At 36.2% G+C, this 21,258-nt stretch overlaps 1 protein-coding gene across 2 annotated transcripts in view; it reads left to right on the top strand.

The window, feature by feature from the left end:
• ENOX1 (ecto-NOX disulfide-thiol exchanger 1) overlaps positions 1-21,258 on the top strand; it is a 576,449-nt gene that overhangs the window by 278,128 nt on the left and 277,063 nt on the right. For both annotated transcript variants that reach the window (XM_070409022.1, XM_070409021.1), the window contains one exon: positions 6,063-6,202. The gene's annotated coding sequence lies outside the window, so the exon portion shown is untranslated. The remainder of the gene's footprint in view (positions 1-6,062; positions 6,203-21,258) is intronic.

Below are 21,258 nucleotides of genomic sequence, written 5' to 3'. Positions count from 1 at the left end.
AGTGGGTGCAATAATCATGCTACTGAGAAAGCTTAATAGTAAGATTATTTGTTTTGTTACTCAAGTGGTTTAAATTGTGGCCATTGGGAGCCGTTTTAGGTTGACTCCTGTGCCTTTTGACGTGCCCAAGTGTAGTTCCTTATTTTTATAAGTATTATTTTAAAAATATTTTATTGATTTCAGAGAGGGAGGGAGGGGGAGAGAGAGAGAGAGAGAAACATCACTGGTAAAAGAAAATAATTGATCAACTGTCTCCTGCATGCCCCACATGGGGAATCGAGCCTGTAACCCAGGCATGTGCCCTAACTGGAAATCGAACTGTGACCTCCTGGTTCATAGATCCACTCTCAACCACTGAGCCATACTGACTGGGCTTTATTATTATTTTTAACACTTCCATGCTTTATGGCACTATAAGATGCCCCAAATTCATCCACAATGGATGGTTCAATTAACCCAAAGAGTGGACAAATCAATAATCTTATAAATATTTATTTAATGTTAAAGACTATGTTAGATATTATGAAACAGTGAAGGATAAGATATAATTTCTGCCTTCAAGGATCCCATAATCTATTTTCAGAGAAAAAAGGAAACTAATAAAAGATAATGAAAAATACAAAGCGGTATAAGATTAAATTAGTAAGGGCTAGAAAAGCTAAGAGAAGAAGAAAAAAGTATCATTTAAAGGAATATGTCAAGGAAGGAGACTCAGAGAGATGGATATAGTTTAGTCAAGTAAAGTAGAATGGAAAAGACATTAAGTGCAGGAATTGTTATTATAGGGTGTGAGAAACAGTAAGAGACAAAGAAAATCATTTTAGATGAATTGGAGAAATCCCTTGTTTAATAAGATAAGATCTATTAAAACTAATACAAGAAGAAGTAGAAAATAGGAATTACTCTGTATTTGTTAAATTAGTTGAATTTGTAATTGAAAGCTGTCCCAAATAGAAAATTCCAGATACAGATGGTATTAGTACTAGTAAATTCCTTCAAACTTTTCAGGAAAAAATAATATTAATCTTGAGAAAATAGAGTTAGAGACGACACTTCCCAAGTCATTGTCTAAAATCTGCATAACTTTATTTATTTTTTTAATTTGTTATTTATTGATTTTAGAAAGTGTGAGAGGAAGGGGAGATGGATCCTTAAAGAAGGATCCATCAATTAAATTAAAGAGTTATTCCAGATAGGAGATAGCATTAAACCTTAGGAAATCATATTTTCAGAAAGACAGTCTTGAAATGAGAGTTACCTGATACTTACATGAAGAAAGCCAATGTGGAGAATACACATTGAAAGAGAGAGAGAGAGAAACACACACACAGAGAGAGAGAGAGAGAGAGAGACGTCGATTAGTTGTTCCACTTGTTTATGCATTCATTGGTTGCTTTGTGTATGTGCCCTGACCAGGGATTGAACCCACAATCTTGGCATATTGGGAAAATGCTCTGACCAACTGAGCTACCTGGCCAGGGCAGAAATCTGTATAATTTTAGTACTAACTCATGATAAGGCCACTATAAAAAAAAATTACACATTGATATCCTCCATGACCATAGATGCAAAAATATTATAAATATTAAACCCATAATTATTAATAGAATACAGTGATATATAGAAGTAATAATACATCCTAATGAAATTGAATTTATTCCAGGTATGCAAGTATATGCTAACATTCAAATAATATTTCCACATAAATGGAATAAAGGAGAGGAAAAATCATGTGATTATCACAGTAGACTCAGAAAAAACATTTACAAAATGCAGCACCTAATGGTGATAAAAACTCTTAGCAAAACTAGAAATAGAAGGCATTTTTCTTAATCTGATAAAGGGCATCTATGAAAAACCTACACTAACAATATAAGGCAATGAATACTTTTCTCTTAAATCAGGAAGAAGACATGGGTATCCACCCTCACTAATTCTGTTTAACATTGTACTGGCCAATGCAATAGGATTCACTAAAAATAAATTTTAAAAGGTAACATATTGGATAGGACAATGTAATTAAATGATCTCTATTTGTAAATAGCATGATTTTGAAAATCCTAAGGAATCTAAAAGTTTCATTTGAACAGCAAAAATTTATTGAAATTATCAAGGCTTCAGGATATAGGTCAATATAAAAATACCAATTTTATTTCTATAAACTAAGAAATAATTTGAAAATAAAATGAAAAAACAGTACCTTTTATAATACTATCAAACCATAAGATTATATATTTAGATAAAGAAGTACAAGACCTGTACACTGAAAATTATAAAACACTAGGGGCTCAGTGCACGAATTTGTGCACCTTGAAAGGAACTGTAGGCCATGAGGCTGTGGGGGGCACAGGGGCGGGTCTCAGCCCATCCTCTGCGCCCCTGCCCGACCCCTCACATTATGGCCCCCGGTCCCCTCTCTGCCGGCAGCCCTGCTCCTGCTGCCGCCGCTCCCATGCACTGAAGATACTGGCCCCGCTCACACCTGCCTAAGGTGCAGAGTGATTGTGGCCGGCACCAGCAGCGGATGCAAGCAGGGCCAGCGCCTTTAGCAGGTGCAAGCAGTGGCTGCTGCCCCGATGGCACCTCAGGAGGAGGAGGAGGTGGTGGAGAAGCCCTGAAGGGCGATCAGGTCGGCAGCTGATGCTTGCACCCGCTGACAGCGCCGAGCAATCAGGACCGACACTGGGCACTGGCAGCAGGTGCACCGGGCAGGACTGTGGTGCACAGGAGCAAAGAATTTTTAGTAACCACCAGAGGCTTGCCCTGATGACAGTGACTGGCACTCTGCCTTGGTCTGGCACCCCCACTCATCTGCTCCTCCATCCTGCCGTGGCCAACACCCACCATGTTCTGTGCTCTGCTGCCTGCTGCCGACGCTTGCCACGTTCCGCTCGCACCCTCTGGTGGTCATAGCAACTGGTTGTTTGGTTGTTCGGTTGTTCTGCCATTCGTTCTATCTGCATATTAGGGTTTTATATATATAGATTTGTGATAAAAATTGAAGAAGACCTAAATCAATGAAGAGCGATACCATATTCTAGAATGGAAGACTCAGTGTTATGAAGATGTTGTTTTATTCCCAAAGTAATATGTAGATTCAATATGGTTCCCAAAAGGTGGGATGTGTGTTGTTGGTGGTGGTTTTTTGTTTTTTTTTTGAGAAATTAACAAATTGGTTCTAAAATTTAATGGAAATACAAGTTCTTATAAGAATCACATTTTTCTCTATATTTTTAATTGAGTCAAACATTTTTGAAAAAAAGAATGACAACATTAGGGGACTCTTCCTGATTTTAAGACTTACTAAAAGCATAAATAATGAAAAAAAAAAACAAACACTACTGTATGATATCACAAGCCCAGTAATTTAAATTTGAGGCTGAATTTTAAAATGGTATGTATAGATCTTGCCAAGTTCCATTAAAAGCCACGGTGTCATTTTTGGATTACAATTGAATAGAACAGGATCCAGCAGGATATTGTGTCTTTTTTTAATGGCAATAGAAAGATTTTGTTTTTATCATTCTCTGGCTATATTGTTATGGTAGTTATCTACTTTCACACAAAATCCTAGAAAATAATGTCTAATTCCATAGATCTATTGTTTTCTAAAGGAGCACATTGTCTAGCTTTTCAATAATCATCAGAGAATCTGTAAAAGCCTAGTCATTTGTGCCTGTTTAGTTATGGATGGTTATGCATGTTACCTTCCCCACTGGATTCTGAGCACTTTCTGCCTCACCAGTGTCATCCTGTTCTGCTATGCACTCATTCTCCATCTTCCTCACATTTGATGAATTCTTGCCAAGTGCCACTGGCTGGGCCAAGCACTCTGTGTTGATTTTTACTTAATGCTCACAATCACCTGTGCCAGAAGTATGTCATTCTGCATTTTGCAGATGAAGAAACTGAGGTTAAAGAGTTTAAGTACCTTGCCCAGGTCATACAGTTAGTAAGTGATAAAGCAGGAACACCTCCAGGTAGTCTGGTCCAGACCCTATTCTTTCAAGTACCACCTTCTTATAATTTTTAACATCCTAGTTGTGTCTCTCTGCAAGGTAGTAACATGCTTCGGGGAAAGATTATCTTGCTTATTTTAGTGTTCCTAGAGTTTTCTTACTTATTGATGAACTCATAAGTATGCAATAAACAGTGGCTGAGTGAATACTAGAAAATTGCCATTGGGCTTTTATGGGAAAAGGGGTCTACAAGTTTAGGCATATAATATGACACTTTGTTTTTAAGTTGTATAAAGTAAACAGAACGCTAGTATTTGACATTTTAAGACAAACTTCCATTTATTTTGTATTCCTGTCATTTAGGTTAGATTCTGCAGTCCAAATACCTCCCCATTCTTTGTCATGCTTTTCCCCTTTCTCTTATGCAAAGATAAACTGCTCTGGCTCTGTTCTTTTTTCTTTTATTCCCAATGTAATAATCCCAGACTACATGCCTGCAAAGCTCTGAAAATACTATCAGTCTTTTTTTCCTTGTTTCTTATTCATGACTTAAGCTTTTGGTGCCGAAAAGAAAAGAAAAGAAAAAATTTAAAAAGCTAAGTGTGACCTTTCTATTCCATCATTCTCTAACCTTCCCAATGCAGTGTGGGTATGCGCTAAAAGTTCCAAGACGCAGACAGAAGTCTGTGGCATTAAAGGCTGGAACTTCAAGAGAAATTTTGAAGTGATTAATTGGTGGGCAGTGACCCTGAAACACACAGTAGGAGTGGATGCTGGGACAGCTGGTGGAGGGTAAGCTGTGGGCTATCTGTGTGGACACTGGAACCACCTGAAACATGCAGATATTTGACTAAAAAAGGGAGTAGAAATCTAGATGGAGCCCTGTTGAGCCTTGCTCAGTCACTCTCAGCCATTATGATGGAGACAGCCATGAGGAGATGCAGTAATAGCACTCAGGGATATCCACAGAAGGTGGGGTTCCATTGCTAATTGCATCAGGAAAACCCTTTGGAAAGAAGGCATTCGCTTTCACTGAGACAGTGAAGGATCTGTGAGTCATGCGAAGGGACTGTAGGAAGACCAGATGTTTGTGTCCCTCTCTTTGATGGGACACAACACACAAACCTGCCCCATAACACAAGGGAGCTGCTGGGTTTCCAATGAGTTCTGTCTCTTTGCATAAGAAAGAACAATGGGAGAAGTGCACTGCTTAAAGCTTAGTGTCTGTATTCAGTGGGGCTTGACTGAATAAGACAATATTTGAGCTCAGTTGACTGAGCATCGTCCCACATGCCAGAAGGTTGTGGGTTCTGTTTCTGGTCAGGGCACATACTTAGGTTTGGGGTTGGATCCCAGGTAGAGGAGAGTATGGGAAGCAACTGATGTTTCTCTCTCTAAAAAAAATCAGTGAAAACATATTCTTGGGTGAGGATAAAAAAAGACAATATTTGCTTAAAAAAATAAAAGTAAGTAATTTCTTAATTAAATTATTAATATTTGAATTAATTTAGTATATTGCAACATTATTTGTTCTCATACATTTTGTTTGTGAAGAATTTTTCTAAACCTCATAGGCCACATGTGAAATGAGGGTAAGAGCTGTACCTGAGGCCTTTGGGCTTTGAGAGACCCGAGTTCTAAGCCTGACTGTGCTTTAGTCTTCTCATCTGTAAAATGGAGCCAGTACTCTCCATTGTAGGGCTGTTCTTCAGGTTGAAATGTCCATGTATACGAAACCTCTTGCACAGTGCCTTGCAGCAGGTAGGCACTCAGTAAATTGTAGTGTTGCTGCCTTTGGACTCATACACCATCCACAGTTCTTCAATCCTCGGCCTGTTTAGATAAAGGGAGAAGCATATTTCCCTTAATTAGTAAAATACATCTGACCTTTAGAAATTTCTAAAAACTGTGCTGAAAGGTTACCATTTCCCACTCTGACATTTATACATAAGGAGACTTGGGAGGAACAATATTAACAGAATTTACTACTATTATATTAATAACAGCAATACATGCTAACAGTGCTTTCTGACCACAAAGGCTGAGACGGGCAGTGTTCGTGCTGTGGACATAATCTAATGGTGTGCTTTTCTTTCCTTCCAGAAACGCCTTGCATGTCAAAGCCACACTGTCTTCCATGGGACGTCCTTTGTGAATGCCTTCCATTGAAAAGACTGCTGTGAATACATTGCTTCAATCAAGTCCCTAAAGAACATTGTCTTCTATCTGCTGGAGGTCTTAAGGTTTGTGTTAATTTTTCCATTTCTCTCACTGAAGATATTAATTCTGAGTGATATTTAAAAATGGGTAATAGTCCTTCTCTATTGCAACAAGAACTCTGGAAGTAGATTATGGACAGATTGTAATCCTTTGATGTCATTGGGAGATGGATATCAATGAAAAGAAATTTGATATGCTACTTCTCATACTTATTACTCTGTACTCTGCTGTTATAAGCTATTAAAAATAGAACATTCTCCACATTGGCTTAAAACAAATTTTATTTCTGCATTCATAGATCCTAACTGAACAGATTCAATAAATTTATATTGCATGCCCATATATATCAGATTTTGTTAAGTACTTTCAATTAGTTAAGGCCTTGTGGATGAATTATATTGAAACATTGAAAATCAAAACTTCATTTCTCAATAACAAATAGTATTATCATTATGACTTTTTTTCAATGTATAAAAAGTCTCAGTGGCCAGAATGCTTTCATTTAGTTCTACCAAGGGCTGCTCACCCTCTGATTCATAATGGTGGAAGAGGGTGGTTGTTTCTTTTAATGGGTGTATATTAACAGCTTGAAAAATTACTAACAATAGTGTTGCTTACTCAAGGAAAAAGCTTGCTAGCAAACCAATTTTGGAAGTACATGTTTTGCTGTTGAGATAGTACAAGTAAAACACTTTTATTTTGAAAGTGCTTTCTGATAAAAGACCTACCCAAAGGATATATTCAATCCATGCATCTTTTATAGCTGGAGAGGCTACAGATTCAATGTATGGACAAAACTAAATGAAGAGCAAGGGAAAAGGAACACAGCCCTTTCCCTGGAATGACACATCTTTTCCCACAAACATTTATTTCATTTGGTAGAACTTTTATTCTGTCCATGGTGACAAATATTTTCTCCCCTAAAAGCCCTTTACTGTGGTACTGGTGTGTGTGTGTGTGTGTGTGTGTGTGTGTGCGCGCTTTTCCCTCTCTTTTATTTCTATTGAGAAATCAAAGTAGATTTTACTGCGGCGTTGGGCTAGGTTCCAGTTTTCCCACTGCGCCCTTTGTGTTGAGCCTCATGATTGACTTGCTTTGAAGTGTGAGGCATACGATGTGTATTAGGGAGAAAGTGGATAGGAACTTGTGCCTCCATCTTCAACTCTCCATTCTGTCAATTTGGTAGAATGTTGTAATGTGTAGAAACCTAGTAAGTGTATCCATAGAAACAGAAGTGCTGGACAGGACTTGAGGAGCTACCTACATATTCCTCCCCAGTCTGTAAACAAGATCTCACTTGAACTTTCTGAATCCAGTGAGAATCTATTTGTTTTGAAACCTTCATATTTAGGTACTCACTTTTCTTTTGAAACCTGATACAGATTCTTCTTTCTTAGACCTTGTTGTCAAGAAAACCTAAGTAATTCCTAACCTCCTAGGATAGCAATTTATTTCTTCTTCCATGGAAAGAGATAATTTATTGGTCAGAGTCCCCCTGTATCATCATAAACTCTGGTCACCCTTTTTTCCTTCCTATAAAACTGTGCAATCCAAAAATGTATTCTCACTGTTCTTTCCCAAGTCTCTTAAGTTCTCTATATTCCACTTAAGTTTAAGAGCTCAGACTCATTGAAGGAGCATTAAAAATCATCTACTGGTATTTCTCAAAGGGGACACTATTAGTAGTTATGATGCAGGATCATACCATGGATTTTAGAATGGTTAATAGCCCTGGTTCCCAGGAACCAAAGTTAGCTCCCCACTTCCTGGTCACCGTGATAATCAATTCAGATGTGCATTTCCTTGCACTGGGGACCAGGACGCCCAGACTGTAAACACCTCACTTAGAGTTAAAAATACTGAAAGTAGCAGAGTTGAATGAAGGTTGGAGCTGAGCCTAGACTCCAGCTTTGAGCTCTGGCACCATTTCCTTCCCACTCTATCATACCTCTACTCTGGGCTTACATGTCTTTTAGCTGTCTAGAAGCACACTAACGTATGTATATGAATGCTCTTTTGGAGGACCATGATTTCTGGTTTGGTGCTTAAAGGAGATCACTGTTGTTTGGTATGTGAATATGAATATGGGAAAGATAATATCAGAACTCAGTGCAGGAAAATAGCAGAGAGAGGACAACTCTGGGGATTTAGGGAGAGGATGGGGCCTGGACCAAAGGGAACGGTGGGACTGATGTTGTAAAGGTCCCAGTGCAGTCACTGAGGTAGAGAGGGCTAGACAATCTGAAATCTGAGAGAAAACTGGAAAAGATAAGTAAAAAAGGAAGTACTTTTTCACTGTCTTTTCACCACTCTGCCCAGTTTCCACTCTCTACTCCATGTCACTGAAATTGAGGATCAGTTTGGGGGGGGGGGGGGCTCACAGGGCCCTGACTCTAGCTGAAATTCTCTCCCTTGCCTACCCACCTTCTATCCTCCATCAGCGTTTCTGTTTTAGCCCTCACTACTTATTGGAGGCCCCCACTTCGTCTGTTATGCATGCAGAGATTAGGACATGACTCGGTGACTTTTATTTCTCTGGACCCTTCCAAAGTGTCAAGTAAAGTTATAAATTAAAAGGAAAGATTTAGGGGGAAAAAATGAGCTTCCGGGAAGTTCTCCCACAGAAGCTTTCTTTTAAGGTGATCTCTTGAGACATTTACCATAACACAAGTACAATCCAATCGGTCCATGGAAAAACAAATTCTCATTCACTGCTATTTTCTTTGAGTTTAGCATAAAAATTCATTGAATTCCCTAGTACAGACGTCACTTAATAACAGAATGAGAAGAATTCATGACGTAAAGGTACAGTTCTAAGCAGAGGTGTCTCCGTTGTATTGGATTACACTTACTATCTGCCTCAGCTTTCCCAAGATACACGGTAAGAGCAGAGCTGGATTAAAGGACTCTTTTCTGTGCTTTCTAGGAAAGTGAAGAATCCTACATGATAAGAGTTATCATCTATAAAAAGGCTACATTTATGGAGAGAGAAATAGTAACATCAAGGGCTTTCCTTATCTCCTGTGATTTAATTATTTGAAGCTTCACGACCCAGTTCCTGAGCCGGATGTTTTAAACATGGTGATTCTCCTGTCCTGCCTTCTTTTATGCACAGGACACCAAGTTATATTTGACTTCTCACACTTCCCCAGTTCCTGAAATGCATGACAAGCTCCATAAACACGGAAGAATAAATATTAGCTTTATGAGACTGTATTCTTCTGCTATTTGAAAAATAGCATATAATTAAAAAAATACAAGGATGTAATATTGAAAATTATAGGTCAATATGCCCTCTTATTGTGGGTATATATCTTATTCTCATGCATGGAGACTATTTTCTTAGAAAAATGTGTGCTGTGTAATATCACTTGTTTATATGATGCATTCCCACCCCTCATATTTAACACTATATCTCAAGTGACTCTTGCCTCACCAGTGAAATGTATCACACTTATTTACCACTATGACAAAACCAAAAACAAAAACTTCTGGTTCCTTGCTATTAATTTTAAGAATTACATGTAATTTAAAGTTAATAAAATGTTTGTGGGTTCCCTTCCTGTTTGAGTTGCCAAGCATCCAATGAGCTCCTCGGAATTACTTTAGAAAATGTTTAGTGGCAGTTTTGAAGGAAAAGGACGTCTTAGTGAGGGTTTTTTAAAAGTCAATTGTAGTCTTGCACAGCTAATCAGTACTTTAAGTGTACAAATCATTATTCCAAAGTCCTGACTCTAATCATACATTTTTAACAGCAGTCAAAATGTAGCATTCATTAGCTGTGTCTCTTAAATCTCACAGCCACACCCTGTAATGAAGAAAAAGAGTAACCCGCATGGATGGTATGTGAGTTAAAACACTTTTTGAAAAGATTCAGTATAATTATGTTCAGATAATTCACTTCTATCTGGAAATAATCATCCATTTGCAAAATTGCCACTGACTTATCATATCAGAAAAAGTCTTTTCTTCCACATTAAGTCTCTATTGCTCCTCTTGTTGAAGATAAAAAATAATCAGCCTTGTATATACTGGGCTCAAAAGTAAGAAAATTGGACTTACTGTAACAGCTCCTTCTAATCACCCAAATTTCTATAGCATTTTTCTTTTAAACCATAAATTTAACATATATATTAATTTTTTAAATTAAAATAATTTCAATTACAGTTGACATACAATATTATATTAGTTTCAGGTTAATTTTTATTATGAAGTAGTTTAAACTTAAAGACAATAATAAACCTATGTACCCACCCCCATATTTGTTGATAACACCATATTTGCTTTGGATCTTTATTTTTTTAAGTTAAAAAAACTCACTATTCTTCCAATTCATCCATCCCCATGGGTAATATAATATGTAAATATTAGTTATGGATATATCGCTTTATATGTCAAATATATCCCTAGCTAATATATATTTCTATCTATTTATAGAGAGAATATTATTTTTAATTTTACTCAGATGTGATTATACTCAATTTATACCTTTACAACTTGCTTTTCCTGAACATTTTTTTTTTTCAGAATTATCTGTTACTATGAGGACATCGACCTCATTCTTAGTAGTTAATTGTTGTATAGTCTTCCACAAATAAAGTGTGTTTACCTTCTCATAACAGAACATTTAGCAGTCTTTTTTTTTTCTGGACCATCTTCCTGCACCCATTTTATGGTTCACAGTAGACACACGTTTACCATGTGGTACTACTGTATCCTACCTGCCATGAAATAGGCACTTGGGAAATATTTGTTCTCTAAATTAAACTACAAAACCTTTTATTTCCTTCTTCTCAACACAGTTTTCTATTTTGTTACTGTTAGATGTGTCTCTGCCCTTTCCTACTGATTTTTCCTCTGAGCAGTTTCTAATGTGGCTTTGCCAAATCTATCTCAATCAACTGGCATTATATCTAAACAGGGAGGAAAGACAAAAGAAATAGAGCAAAAACAAGAAGAGAGAATGAACGAAGGAAGAAGGGATATATTCTAATCCTTAGCCTCTGAGGTTCAATTGGTATCCATGACTCGGGTACAGTTTTAATGATTTCAAGATCTACCTCAAGTTAAATGGTTGTTTAGTACCTGGTACTTTCAAAAAAATGGAACCTGTCAAAAAATCCTCAAGTAAATCTATATTTGTACTTTTTAGTAGATTTTAGGAGTGTTTTGTGTTTTCTCTAGCATGCACTAAATAAATCTTTGTTGAACAATTGAATGCATAAACAAAGTATTAAAAATTTGTTGAGGTTACAGTAAATGCTTATAGAGGTTACATGGTCATTTGACTTGGAGGTATTTTAGTGTTCCTAGCAATCATCTGTCATCTGGTAGAACACTTAACTTCAACATTTAGACCTCCTGTGATTGAAAACTGAGGTCTAAAAACAAATGAGAGATAAGAGTTAACTGAGAGCATCAACTCCCAAGAGTTATTAAAATCAAAATCTCTGATTAAAGTTCCCAGATGATTTAGGGCTCTAAAAAATAAGTGTACACTCCCTTAAAATTATAAGAGCTATATATCTTAGAGTTTAGACTCTTCTAAAATTCTGTTCTGTTTCATTACTCTAAGAGATGAACGCTTTTTATAGTCAATTATATTTTTGTATATGATTATGGACTGAGCCACTTGACACCACTAAAAAAAAAAAAATGCAACTTTGAAAAATTCAAGAGAAAAAGCAATTATTTCTAGAACTGATGGAACCTTTCCTGGGTTTGATTCTCACTCTTTTAAATTATTTATTCCCTTCAAGATACTGGGAATTATTAGACTGTAAATGACCCTACCACTTGCCAAATATAATTTTCTATATGAGAAGATTAACAAGTATTGAGAATTTTCTTTGGAATCCCTTGCAAGCTATGTTCTGCTCATTCCTGAAAGTCAACTTTGTAGGTTTTTTTCCCCCTTTAATCTTCATCTTTGTTGTATTTGATGGAGTTCTACTCAGCTAAGATTTGTGCCAAGTTTAGTTTTTAGCAGACTTTGTGACTAAGTGTAAGACCTCAGAAAATAGGGTTTCTGTCAGAAATTCTTGCAAACAGTACCTATAGCTGCCACAGGGCATCAGCATACTATTTAGCCTGTATGTATGTGTGGAATCAGTGGAGAAATGCTTTTCGATCTTAGTCAAGTGTTCTTCAGTAGAATTTGTTCTAGTATGATATTATTAGTACTATTTTCTAACAGAAGTGTATGATTTTTATCAGTGTCCATGCAGTAATAGATCCACAGGTAGCCATGGCTTCTCATTTGGTTTATTGGTTAATAAGTGTGATGAAATTTCAAAAAATTGCACACTATTTCTGGTAGATTTTTCTTTATAAAGTCAAATGGCTGCTTTATCCACCTGTCTGCCTCCAAGTTGCGGCATTGGGACTCAGCTCAGATGATCACCAGGTCAGCAGCCTTTCTTGCCTTTCTCTCCCTTCCTTTGCAGGCTCATGCTCTCAGGAGCTGGAGTGGAGCAGCTGGGTTCTGACACCAGCCAAGGAGATCAAGCTGCAATGGGAAATGGGGAAATGTGTCCCATAATAGGCTTACTGTCATCCTTCTACATTTTCTGTTTAAATCCCTGTGTGGGTCCATAGATTTTTAAAAGAAAGGGAAGAAAAAAAAGATAATTAGGCCAATGATGGTTTGGCAGAAATAAGACTAGTTATGATGTTGGATTATAAAATTCTCAAGTATGATTTGAGAAAATATCTGTTAAAATTCAAAATGGAATGGAGAAGAGCGAGAAAATAAGTGTGGTTTCAATTCAGATTAGAGAGTCAGCAAATTCATTTTGAGTAAATTAAAACCTGAATTTGGATTCTTTACTACAGACACAACTATGCCAAATTTAAAGATAAGCAATGCATTATCAGAAACTGTTGAAGACAAAACTGAGGTTAACAGTTTAGGCAGAAAACAAAGCTAATGTGTTAGGGAACTTAGAAAAATTATGTTTCAATGTGCTCTAAATACTTGAGACATAAACATAAATAATTAAGGACAAATAATCTCAAGGATGCTTGTGAACGACACAAAATTAATATAGGGAAGCCTCTCTAATTTGGGTAAACTAAAGAGTGCACTTGTTGGAATTATGTAATGATTAATTTCAAGGACAGTTAAACACTCTCAAGTAAATACAGTAGTATAAACTTGTGGCTAATAAAAAACCTCAACCAAACAGCAACAAAAACCTCTATACTGCTTCATGAATCCCTAGTTTCCCCCTAATAATTTTACTCTATGATGATTCACACTGGGAGGAATTAAAAAGTTTGGCTTTTTGCCCTCCTAAAGAACTTGCATTTATTTAGAAAACAGAGGATTCACCTAAAGTCAGTGTAACCTTTCTTTGAATGTAGCTCTCCTAATATAGTTCTTTGACAAATTGATTACTATTTAAATTCAAAGAGTGCTTTAAAATTATGAGTGTATTGGTGGTGAAACCCAGAAAGATGATTTCCAAATGACTATTTTCATTTATATATAACATTTTATTTCCTCTCAACAGCAAGGTTCCACTCAAGGGGAAGAATAATATAGTATTAAAGTGCAGGACACCCGATTCATAGCTTATGTTTTCACTTAAGAAAGAGATCATAGACTATAGACATCCCAGTCCCCCTAGCCTGTTGAAGTAAGTGGGAGGAAAAGATAAGAGCTAAGAGAGGTGATTGCTGACCAGCTTTCTCTTTCCTGTTATCCCAGAATTTGGCTTGCTGCCAATGTTTCTTTAATTTGATTTTTAGTTTGCATTGATAGCACAGGGTTTGTGTATGTATGTGTGTGCTGGAAGTACGGGAAGGAGTTCCTTTAAAAAATGTTGATTTTTAGAGAGAAGAAGGGAGAGGGAGAGAGAGAGAGAAAAACATTGATGTGGGAGCGAAACATTGATTGGCTGCCTACTGCCCATTCCCTACTTGGCATGGAGCCTACAACCCATGCATGTATCCTGAATGAGAATTGAATAGGCAACTTTTTTGTGCATGGGACAATGTCCAACCAATTGAGCCACACTGGCTAGGGTAGGAGTTCCTTTTTAACTTGGCAAAAAGAACCATCTTGGTATAGAAAGATATTTTTCTATATTATTTCCTGAAAATATGGACAACATTTGAATAAATACTAAGGGAACATTTTCCATAGAAAATGTATGAGAACATTTCCATTCATTTGAAATTTTTCACACACAGAGAGAACTGCTATTAACTGAACAATGCCATCATGGTTAGAAATCCCATTCTAAATTTTAGTAGAGAATGCATAATCCCAAAATAAAGATGAGTTAAAGGAATAGAATTTTCCTTTCATTTTAAAGAATTTTTTTTTTGTTTTAAAATCCTGGTAAAAATCCACTAATCACATTTTCCTAGAATTATCACAAGTATTTGTATCTGACAACACAAAGGACAGCATCATAATAGGATGGTACAGTTGTTAACATTCTAGAGCTCAGTTTTTCTTATCAGAAACATTACTAAATTGAAACTAAAGGACATCAGATTAAGAAATCCCACTGTGTTTAAAATATCTATTTATAAAAAAATGATACTTATAAGTGCTTTAGAAAATATAATTTATAAAAATATTTTTTTACTTACGTACTTCTCAGCAAAGTAATACATAATCTACATAAATTATATAACCTTTTTCCCTCTAAGAATTCCCATGGTTTATAAAAATATGCTGTTGCTTTATCTTTTGATTGAAAATTGTGTTTTTAAAACAAATATTGAAAAAGGAGGTGGCACTATTTACCTCTTCTTACACTGCACTTAGAATTTTTTTTTTTCTAAAATTACCTTACCCAGCTTCATTTTGCTTAGGATCTAGAGGGCATGCATAGAACTTTACCAAAGTAGTCGGTCATTTAACTTTTTGCTAAACAAATAAATAAGAAAATTAATAAAGGTGACCTACAAAGGTGAATTTCCCAAAAGCCCATAACTTCAGTGGGCTAACTAGCAGATGGGAAGGGTGGTGGCGACTTAATGCTCCAAGTCCCCTCTTACATTTCCTCTCCAAAGCCGTACTCTATTTATTGCTGTGGCATCTGGCATGCTTTCTTTTCTGAGCCTCGCATGCTCCATGCCATGTGTTAGCATTTTCCTGGAATGAAAGTCAAGGAAATACCATTTCTAAAAATATGTTTTATGGGTTTTAAAAAATATAATATTTCCTTTCTACTAGATTATTTACTTAGGAATCCCAATAAATGACATTCACACAGGGAAAAAAAATCACAGGGGATCTAATTTTATCTGTGCAACAAGCATAATAAGCGCTTTAACAAAATGCAAACATTGTCTTCCTCTTTAGTTTCAGAGACATTTTAATTGTGTGGGTTTATGGCCACAGGCCCTCCATGCTCACTAAAAATAGCACCTAAAACATTTAGTAAGTGCTTATTTATTCCATGAACTGTTCTTTACATGTATTAGCAAGTGTAGTTCCTTAACAATCCTGAATAGTAGATATTATTTATCACTTACATTTTATAAATAAGAAAATTATTGATGGGGATATGATTGGGAATATGCTAAATCTAGGGCTCAATTTGGGAAGAATTGACATATTATTCATATTGACCCTTCTAATCCATAAACATATACTCTTTCTATATTTATATATCTCTTCTTTAGTATCTCTCAGCAAATTTTGTAGTTTTTAGTATAGAATTTCTATATACCTCTTGTTTTATTTATCACTAAATAAATATAGACTATTTATTTAAAAACTTTTTCAAGTTCACAATGGCTAATAACTATGAAGCCGGGATTGCTTTCTTCTTTTTGTCTTTTCACTTATTTATTTATTTACTAGAGACCCAGTGCATGAATTTATGCATGGGTGTGGTCTGGCTGGCCTGCCCTGATGAGGGCCGATTGGGGCTGGGCCGGGAGGTGGGGAGGGGCCACGGAAAGTTGGCCAACTGGCCCCCTCCCCGATTGGTACTTTGGCATATGTATATTATAAGAATTCAAAGTTTATGATTTTTAAGTAAAAATTTTAAGGTAAAATTTATCTGTGTATTTACATAAAACACACATTTTAAGTGCATATTTTCATGAGTTTCAGTAAATGTGTACACCTATGCCAACCAAATCTGTATCATGCCAGAAAGATCTCTTACACCCCTTCCAAGCAAATATCCCCCAGAATAAATCAACTTGAATTCTAGAACGTCATAGAATCATACATTATATAATCTTTTGTGTCAGTTTTTTTCACATTGTAACGTTTTTGAGATTAATCTGTTCTTGAGATTATCAGCAGCTCTTTTCTATTTCTTGCTAAGTGGTATTCTAGTGACTGAATGTGTCACAGTTTGTTTATTCATTTTCTATTGATGGACACCTGTGCTCTTTCCAGATTATGAATATATGAATGAAGGTGCTATGAACATTCTTGAACAAGTCTTTTTGTGAACATAGGCTTTCATTTCTATTAGATCAAAATCTAAGAGTATAGTTTTAATAATAGGTAGTTGTATATTTAGTTTTAGAGGAAATTGCCAGATCTTTGTCTAAAGCAGCGATTTTTAACCAGTGGGCTGCAAAAATGTTTAAAACATGCAATACCTGACTATTTAGTCAGGGTACTGACCTCTTTTTCATTAAATTGTCAAATTTAAAAAATGAAAACAACCAACACAACAATAGCCATTCAGTCTGAATAAATCAAAACTATACCTATTTTCTTTTTGTCAGATTGGCAAAAAGTATAGTATTTTTTTGGTATGCCACTGAATTTTAGTAATTATTTTATTTTATGTGTGCCATGAGATGAAGACATTGAATATCACTGGTCTAAAGTAGTTGCACCATTCTATATCCCCATTAAAATATATGTGCTGGTTTTCATTGTTAAACATCCTCAGCATTTGGTATTGGCAGGTTTTCTAACTTTGACCATCTCCTGGTTAGCAGTGATATTTCATTGTGATCTCATGCACATTTTCCCTGATGATTAATATGTTGAAATCTTCTTCATGTGTTTACTGGTTATTCATGTATCTTCATTTGTAAAGCACCCACTAAATCATTTGGCCATCTTTATGTTAGGTTGTTTGTATTTTTATTATTGAGGTTTAATTCTTCTAGCACTGCTTGTTGAAAATACTTGCCTATCTCTATTGGAATACCTTAGTGCTATTCTCAAATATCCAATGACTGTATATAAGTGGACATCTATTTCTGAGCTCTCTATTCTGTTCCATTGATTTTGTTGCTCTTTATGCTAATACCACACTGTATTGATTACTGTAGCCTTATAGTAAGTCTTCAAGTCAGATGGTACAAGCACTCCATTCTTGTTCTTCTTTTACAAGATTAGTTTAGCTATCCTAATTCTTTTAAATTTTTTTTCTTTCTTTTTTTTTTATTCTTTTTTAAAAAAATATTATAATAAGTATTACAAAGGGTATTACATATGTGTCCTTCTCCCACCCCCCGCCCTTGACAATCCCCTGCCCTCCCTTACCCCCCAGTGTCTTATGTCCATTAGTTATGCTTATATGCATGCATACAAGTCCTTCGGTTGATCTCTTACTCCCCTCCCTTCTGCCCCCCAACCCTCTTTGGCCTTCCCACTGCAGTTTGACAATCAGTTTGAGGCAGCTCTGCCTCTGTATCTATTATTGTTCAAAAGTTTGTAATGGTCTTTATTATCCATGAATGAATGAGATCATGTGGTATCTTTCCTTCATTGACTGGCTTATTTCACTTAGCATAATGCTCTCCAGTTCCATCCATGCTGTTGCAAATGGTAAGAGTTCCTTCTTTTTTACAGCAGCATAGTATTCCATCATGTAGATGTACCACAGTTTTCTAATCCATTCATCTACTGATGGGCACTTAGGCTGCTTCCAGATCTTAGCTATGGTGAATTGTGCTGCTATGAACATATGGGTGCACATATCCTTTCTGATTGGTGTTTCTGGTTTCTTGGGATATATTCCTAGAAGTGGGATCACAGGGTCAAATGGGAGTTCCATTTCCAGCTTTTTGAGGAAAGTCCATACTGTCTTCCATAGTGGCTGCACCAGTCTGCATTCCCACCAGCAGTGCACAAGTGTTCCTTTTTCTCCACATCCTCACCAGCACTTGTCGTTTGTTGATTTGTTGATGATAGCCATTCTGACAGGTGTGAGATGGTACCTCGTTGTTTTGATTTGCATTTCTCGGATGATTAGTGACTTTGAGCATGTTTTCATATGTCTCTTGGCTTTCTGAATGTCCTCTTTTGAAAGGTGTCTATTTAGATCCTTTACCCATTTTTTTGATTGGATTGTTTATCTTCTTTTTGTTAAGTTGTATGAGTTCCCTATAAATTTTGGAGATTAGGCCCTTATCAGATATGATGTTGGCAAATATGTTTTCCCATGCAGTGGGTTTTCTTGTTGTTTTGTTGGTTTCTTTTGCTGTGCAGAAGCTTTTTATTTTGATGTAGTCCCATTTGTCCATTTTCTCTTTAGTTTCAACTGCCCTAGGAGCTGTATCAGTGAAGAAATTGCTTTGGCATATGTCTGAGATTTTGTTGCCTTTGGGTTCTTCTAGAATTTTTATGGTTTCCTGTCGTACATTTAAGTCCTTTATCCATTTTGAGTTTATTCTTGTGTATGGTGTAAGTTGGTGGTCTAGTTTCATTTTCTTGCATATATCTGTCCAATTTTCCCAACACCATTTATTGAAGAGACTATCTTGGCTCCATTGTATGTTCTTGCCTCCTTTGTCAAATATTAATTGAGCATATTGGGTTGGGCTAATTTCTGGACTCTCTATTCTATTCCACTGATCTATATGTCTGTTCTTGTGCCAGTACCAGGCAGTTTTGAGAACAGTGGCTTTGTAATACAGCTTGATATCTGGCATTGAGATCCCACCTACTTTGTTCTTTCTCAGGATCGCCGTAGCTATTTGGGGTCTTTTTTTATTCCAGATGAATTTTTGGAGAGTTCGTTCTAGATCTTTGAAGTAGGCCATTGGTATTTTAATGGGAAGTGTGTTGAATTTATAGATTGCTTTGGGTAGTATGGACATTTTGATGATGTTGATTCTACCAATCCAAGAACATGGTATGTTCTTCCAGCTCTTTATGTCTTCCTCTATCTCTTTTTTCAACGTCCTGTAGTTTTCTGAGTAGAGATCTTTTACCTCTTTAGTTAAGTTTATTCCTAGGTATCTTAATTTTTTTGGTGCGATGGTAAATGGGATTGTTTTTCTAATCTCTCTTTCTGCAAGTTCACTATTGGTGTATAGAAATGCCTCAGATTTCTTGGGGTTAATTTTGTATCCTGCTACATTGCCAAATTCATGTATTAAGTCTAGTAGTTTTTTGATGGAGTCTCTAGGGTTTTGTATGTATAATATCATGTTGTCTGCAAATAAGGACAGTTTTACTTCCTCTTTTCCAATTTGGATGCCTTTTATTTCTTCTTCTTGTCTAATTGGCATGGCTAATAGTTCCAGGACTATGTTGAACAGGAGTGGTGAGAGTGGGCATCCCTTTTTTGTTCCTGTTCTTAGGGGAAATGGTGTTAGTTTTTGTCCATTGAGTATGATGTTGGCTGTGGGTTTGTCATATATGGCTTTTATTGTGTTGAGGTATGATCCTTCTATTCCCACCTTGCTGAGAGTTTTTATCAAAAATGGGTGTTGGATTTTGTCGAATGCTTTTTCTGCATCAATTGATATGACCATGTGGTTTTTTTCTTTCAATTTGTTTATGTGATGTATTACGTTTATTGATTTACGGATGTTGTACCATCCTTGCATTCCTGGGATAAATCCTACTTGGTCATGGTGTATGATCCTTCTGATGTACTGTTGGATCCGATTTGCTAAGATTTTGTTGAGGATTTTGGCATCTATGTTCATGAGGGATATTGGCCTGTAATTCTCTTTCATTGTGTTGTCTTTACCTGGTTTTGGTATTAGGGTGATGCTGGCTTCATAGAATGAGCTTGGAAGTGTTCCTTCCTCTTGAATTTTTTGTAGTAGTCTGAGGAGGATAGGTTTTAGTTCTTCCTTGAAAGTTTGGTAAAACTCCCCTGAGAAGCCATCTGGTCCTGGGCTTTTGTTTGCTGGGAGCTTTTTGATGACTGCTTCAATTTCTTCCATAGTTATTGGCCTATTGAGATTTTTAGATTCTTCCTGATTGAGTTTTGGAATGTTGTATTTTTCTAGGAATTTGTCCATTTCCTCCAGGTTGTCTAGTTTGTTGGAGTAGAGTTGTCCGTAGTATTGTTTGACAATCATTTGTATTTCTGTGGGGTCTGTTGTTATTTCGCCTCTATCGTTTCTGATTTGGTTTATTTGGGACCTCTCTCTTTGCTTCTTGGTGAGCCTAATCAATGAAACCAAGAGCTGGTTCTTTGAAAGGATAAACAAGATTGACAAACTTCTTTTAAATTTTTATACAGATTTTAGAATTAGCTTTCCAGTGTCTAAAAATACTCAGCTTGATGGGAATATGATTGGGAACATGGTCAATCTAGGGCTCAATTTGGAAAGAATTGTCATATTCATATTGACCCTTCTAATCCATAAACATATACTCTTTCTATATTTATATAGCTCTTCTTTAATATCTCTCAGCAAATTTTGTAGTTTTTAGTATAGAATTCCTGTATACCTCTTGTTTTATTTATCACTAAGAATTTTATGAATTTTTAATATTTTACATGCTCAACATCATTAGGAAAATGAAAATTGCAAGATATCAATTCAAATAAATAAATGGAGTAGAAGGGAAAATCTTTCTTACAGAAGAATTCCTAATAATGTAGGTAGCCATAGCTCCCTCCAGGCAGTGAAGCTTACCCTCATGCTGCCATGTGGGCTGGACTCAGTGACCGATTTCCAAATAAGAGAGCATGTAAAGAAGAAAAAAAAGTAACTTAACTGTAGAAAAACCCGGTAAATGTTACATTAGCCAAATGGTCACGGTTCTTATCACAAGTGATATGTGTGTTTCCTGATGTGCTGTGGTGAAAAATGTACCTCGTCTCTGTGGTATTCCTCCCAAAACCCATCACCCTCGTCTAGTCAAGAGGAAAACAGCAGACACACCCCA

The sequence above is a fragment of the Myotis yumanensis genome, unplaced genomic scaffold (genome assembly GCF_028538775.1).
Source record: "Myotis yumanensis isolate MYYU_CA2020_CCGP unplaced genomic scaffold, mMyoYum1.0.hap1 SCAF_3, whole genome shotgun sequence".
Classification (NCBI taxonomy): domain Eukaryota; kingdom Metazoa; phylum Chordata; class Mammalia; order Chiroptera; family Vespertilionidae; genus Myotis; species Myotis yumanensis.
Note: the sequence above shows the minus strand (reverse complement) of the source record. Positions and strands in the feature narration are given on the sequence as shown.